General features: G+C 36.5%; 1 pseudogene; it reads left to right on the forward strand.

Annotated features, from left to right (window-relative positions):
* Window positions 1-4,981: 4,981 nt before the first annotated feature.
* LOC144286075 (phosphatidylinositol N-acetylglucosaminyltransferase subunit P-like) lies at window positions 4,982-5,638 on the forward strand (annotated as a pseudogene).
* Window positions 5,639-6,040: the final 402 nt, after the last annotated feature.

The raw sequence follows: 6,040 nt of genomic DNA on the forward strand, positions 1-6,040 counted from the left end.
CAGTTTTTCAAAACACAGTGCATGTGTCTCTATTCAAAAAAAAATCTTACAGATTTCACATTAGATTGTCTTATACAAAGCAGTTTTTTTATATGTATATGCAAAGTAGATGAAATTGGAGAAAGAAATATCACTCTGAAAGACTTTGTGCACCCCCATAACTGCTTTGTTTTCCCTGTTAGGATGGTGGCTGGCTATGCTTTTTTGCCATCTTATTCAATCCTGTCCAACTCCCTAAATCCATCCTCTACCATGACCATACTACTATACCTTGCAATTTCCTATCCACCCAATATTCCTTTTTTTGTCAGTGCACCTTTTTACCCCCCCCCTTCTGATGCCAGCTTTTGAAAGGAGAAAAAATTATTTCTTAACTCTATACTCTTACTTAAGATAGCTTCCCTCTTCTCCTTGTTCTCACCCACTCACCACATCTCCAGCTCACCTCTAACCTCCACACCTCCCCAGCAATTTCATCACTACTTTGGCCTGAGTCAGAGGAATGATTCACAGAATCATAAAATTCAGGGTGGAAGAGACCTTAAAGGTCAGTTAATTCAACCACCCAACTAAGTGGAAAAACCAGCTCTCATTTTCATTCTTTCTTCCCTGATTTTCCAAACTCAATTGCAAACATAAGAACAGTGTCTCTAGTTGTTACAGAATTTCCTGATTTGTATTTTCCTTCTCTCTGGGATAGCTTGGGTAGAGTCCTATCAATACTTCTACTGGGTAACAATGAGTTACAGATGAGGAAACATGTAATCCTCTAAACACTGAATTGGCCACTCTCAAAAAGTATTTAAAGGTAAGCATATTTATTTCACTTACTCCATTTATTCCACGAGACAACTGAATATTATTCACGGAAGATAAAAATAGATAATTCATCAAAAAAGATATAAAATGGCCCATAAACATATTAAAATATAATAACCTCATTCACGTAAATAGATGTCAATTAAGACTATAATGAGATAATATTTATCATATGGTAAAAATTTAAAACAGGCATTCTCATACCTTGTTAATGGGTATGTACAAAACCTTTATGGACAGGGATGTGTGATATCTAACAAAATTACATATGCATCTGCCTTTTGATCTAGCAAGCCCACTTATAAGAAATTACCCTGAAAATAATACCCCCCAAATAAAAATATATCTGTACAACACAATTTAGATTATTCGTTGCTGTATTATTTACAATCTCTAAATATTGGAAACAACCTACATGCCCATTTATAGGAGAGCAGTTGAATAAACTCTAGTGCATTGACACAATGGAGTACAATGCAACTGTAACAAGGAATAAATTCTATGAACCAATACAGAGTGTTCTCCAGGATGTACTGTTAAGTAAAAAAAGAAAAATATACCTATATTAAGTTATTTTTTGTGTAAGAAAACAGAAAATTAGAAGATATACATGTGTCTACTTATTTGTGCATAAAGAAACATAAGCAGGATGAAATAGAAACCAGTAAGACTATTGAAATGAATAAAACAAATGTGGGAAGTCATACCACTTTTTATAGAGTTCTGACTTGTGGAAACATGTGAGTGCCTCATGTAGTCAAGAAAGCAAGGAAGAGAGGAAAAAAACTTAAAAAAATTAAATATAAACAGAAACAAATGTACTAAATTGGAGGGAGGAGGGAGAAGGAACTCAAGAAGTTTTAAGTGGAATACTAGGCTATATCCCTTCAAGCCAAAGACAAAAAGTGTTAACAGGTATTGAAGTTCAGTGAGTAGAGCTTTTTTTTTTTTCTCATAGACATATATATCAGCAATTCTGAAACTACTTTCTGCATATTCTAGGATTAAGCAAATAAGTCAGTATATTAAGGTCAATGGGAGCCAGTGTTCTCACTGACCAAGAAGAGAGTTACAAATGTGGAAAGGAGGAAGGTCTGAATGATCCCTGTGGCTTTCCCAGCTCTGTCAACCAAGAAGTCTAGAAACAATTATACTCATTTTCTATTTACAAAACAAAACAAGTTTGAGACAGGAAAGATACAACCTGAGTGGCAGAAAATAAGAATTATAGGGATATATCAAAAGGACAAAGAAACCAGCTTGAAGGACTTCTCGCTAGTCCAATCTTGGAAATTTGAACAGCAAAATGATAATGACAGTAATTTATAGCCTATTGAATAAAATAAGAATCATGAGTCCATAATGATATACACACATACGTAGAAAGAGAAAGCTCTTCTTTACAAAAGCAACTAGTAAATATAGAATAAATGATGTACAGGGAAAGTCACTGTTCAGCAACTGTCATTGAAATAATTGCTTCGGGCAAGAATCCTCAATGGGTGGCAAACTAGTATGAGGATAGTTGAAGTCACCAGACATCTATATCATCTCAAAGTTGCTCCCCCAAGTTATTTGTAAATTGCAATGAAAAAAAGTAGTAACTTTTTAGTGCAGAATGATGCACTGAGAAGGATACAGCAACTCTCCTAGGTTTTTCCTGCTGAAAATATATAACCTGAATCTAATCATGATTAGGCAAACTCAAATTAAGGAACATTTTATAATATAACTGGCTGTGCACTTCAAAAATGTCAGTGTCATAAGATATGAAGCAAGACTAAAGAACTATTCTAGATTAAAGGAGACTAAACAATGCAATGTGAGATCCAGCAGCTTTTTTTTGTTGCTTTGTGGTTGGTTGGTTGGTTGGTTGGTTGGTTGGTTTCTATAAAGAGAAGTACTTGGACAATTTGAAAAGTTTGTCTGTATATCACAAAATAAGTTATATCAATGTTAATTTCATGATTTTGATGATTATATTTGTTAGGCAAAAGAATGGCCTTGATTTTAGGGTGCTCACTTGAAATATTTAGGGGTAAGTAGTATCATATCTGCAACTCTCAATTTTTTATCTTTTTGAAAACCTTCTAGGTGAAGAGTATCTTTTGGAATCTTCTGGCAACTTTTCTATAAGTTTGAAAGTATGATAAAATAAAAACATACAAGGAAAAAAACTACTACCCTTATATGGTTGATCTCTCTAATACCTATTGGGCACTTATTGTATGCTCTCTCCTCCACTTCATTTTGTGTTCCATTCTGTAGGATCTCCCACCCACTCATCCTGGTAACAAAATTGAGAGTTTGTGTGGAGTGGGCAGTCTTTGAGTCTCCTAACTCTCAGATGTGAAAAACAGATATATTTCCATTTTTGCTTAACATTTACCAACTCCATCCTTTACACACAGCAATAGTGGTACATATGCTGCTCTCATTATGTCATCTACCAAAGGTGGCTGCAAGAATATGATGTGGGACATTTGGACCAATTCCAGCCCTTTGCTATAAATCTGTTCTAAAGAATACTTGAAAACCTATATAGTAGGTACAAAGAAGCCTAGGGAAAACTAAAATAGGTACATTTGTACTTTTTAAAAGTATCTATACACTTGAAAACGAGTTTGTGTGTACTGTACTTAAGTTAGGCAAATGTGTGTGACGCATGTATTCATTCATTCAGAAGGCCCTTATGGAAAAGCTAGTACTTGCCAGGTTTTATGGATACATTCTATAGATTCCAAAGCTAAAGGAAACTGTTCCTCTTCTGGAGTAGTACTTTTGGGAAGGAACAATGTGATAAGTGCTGTAATTGAATGATATACTATGCATTCTTGGAACACAAAAGAGAGAACTCACCTCACAATAGTTGATGTTAAAACACAGAAGCCAAAGTCAAAATGCCATAAAAGATACTTGAGACACCCAGCTGCCTTTGCCAGGCCGACATCCTAAATCTTGTCTGTGGTATTCCTGACCAGTGATCATGGAAAGGGCTATAGTATCATCCCTGTGCCTTAGAACTGACTCCAAGACAGGAGCCCGGAAAAGGTGAGACACTGAAACAGGGACAGAGTTGACCCGAACATCCAATCCCTTAGCCTTCCTCCTCTACCCATCCAGAAGGCCTCTACTTTCAATCTTTAAAATATAGACTTGCCACATAACATTTCATTTAATAAAAAAGTGGGGCACCTGCATGGTTCAGTGGGTTAAGCATCTGCCTTTGGCTATGGTCATGATCCTGGGGAGTCTGCTTCTCCCTCTCCCTCTGCCTCTACTCCCACCCCCCAGCTTGGCTTTCACTCTCTTAAATAAACAAATAACTTTTAAAAAATAAAAATGGTGGTAAAAAATCCAAATAAGCATGAATTTTAACACATAATTTCTTACATTGATGTGAGTGTGTGTGTGTACAAACGTGCGTTTCCAACTGGAATGTAATCCTCTTGACACCTGGCATGGAAGTACACAAAAAGATTGTCCAAAGAGGCTGTGTAACAATAGTTGGTTTATGTAAAAGGATGATTACTCCTGCAACATTCCTAAGAGTGAAAATCTGATACAACTTAAACATCCAGCCAATGGTTAGATAAATGTTACCTGAGCCATGTTATGAAAGGATTTTTTACAGAGGTAGATTTATATGTGCTCATATAGAAGACTGTTACAAATATATTGTCAAGCATGCATACAATTTTGTTAGCATTGCAATGCTAATGAAGTACAAATCTTGACTTACAACCTTAGATGTGCAAGACATGTAACTTTAAAAAACAGTGAAGTTATTTTCTGCTTTAACCTTACTTTTATCTGCTCATAGAAAACTAATTCCTGACATTGCATTTAAGTTCCAGGAAGGCTTATTTGGGCCAAGTTGAGGGTGAAAAAAGATGGCTCATCCCTGGTTTTGTCCTCTATCAGCACCAGCATGCCAGGATCCTTTCTTACCCTGTCTAGCCATCCACCTTAGGATCATGCCAATCATTTCTGTATCTTCCTCTTCCTGAGCCTGGCTCTCCAGTTACTCCCATGCCCTTCCCAAGAGTCATTCCATACGTGCTAGGCTGTAGGAAACTCTGAAAGACCATCTAAAGTCCAGTGAGTCTTATGCACACATGCAAGAAGTGTGTATTGGAGATGGCCTAAAGCCACAGGGAAAATGGTGGAAAGTTCACCTTTGCCATTCCCAGAAAGTGGTTTATGGCTTTGTTCTTCTGTTAAGCTCCCAGTTAGGCTTCGTACTATATTTTGTGTGGGTTTTTTAAATCCTGAATCTTGGCTAGACTCCTTAGGCTTAACCTATCGGCCTTAAAACAAACAAACAAAAAAAACAAAACAAATGAGAAACAAAAAGAAAACCCAAAACCTATGCCTCAAAAATATTGGGCAGTTACACTTCCTGTCACTTCCTCATTACTATCTATAGTAATCAGTCATGAACTCTTACTTGGAATAAACATGATGAGTACCTCTCCACTCAACGCCATTCATAAAATCATAGGTAACTATGCTAAAAATCAACAGTAGAAGAAATACCAAGAAGACACCATCCCAGCATTAGGAAATATTCCTATTAGTGGGGCTCCTGGGTGGCTCAGTCAGTTAAGTGTCTAACTCTTGATTTCAGCTCAGGTCATGATCTCAGGGTTGTGAGATCAAGCCCTGTGTCCAGCTCTGTGCTGGGCATGGACGCTGCTTAAGATTCTCTCTTTCTCCCCTTTCTAAAAAAAATAAAGAAAATAAAGAAATATTCCTGTTAGTGAAGCAAACCAAAATGTTCTTTCTTTCAGCTAAAGAATTGCATGCCAAAAACTAACTTGCACAGACTAACACAAAGTATTTATTATAAATTTTTATGTAATAATTTTGACTTTTTTATTAGTAGCTGATATTGAAATATTTAAAAAGTAAGTTGGACTTCTCTTAGATTAAGTTCCATTATAAATGTTCTCAAATATTAGTTATTAATGAACAGAATAAATGAAACACTGCATTCCCATAAAAAATGCTAGCTACCCTCTTGACATTTCTTTTGCTTCTGGGGCCTTGTCACTCCCCCTGCCTGAGAATCTACCTAGAACGCAGGCACAAAGTGTATACCCTCAAATTCCCTAAGCCTGCTTTTGTCCTGTCTCTTCACTACCAGGTCCATGTGTGTTGGGGAGGCAGGATAGAAGACCTTCTTTCTCAGGAACCCACAGGAAAGATGTCTCATATA

Source organism: Canis aureus, chromosome 1, assembly GCF_053574225.1.
Source record: "Canis aureus isolate CA01 chromosome 1, VMU_Caureus_v.1.0, whole genome shotgun sequence".
Classification (NCBI taxonomy): Eukaryota; Metazoa; Chordata; class Mammalia; order Carnivora; family Canidae; genus Canis; species Canis aureus.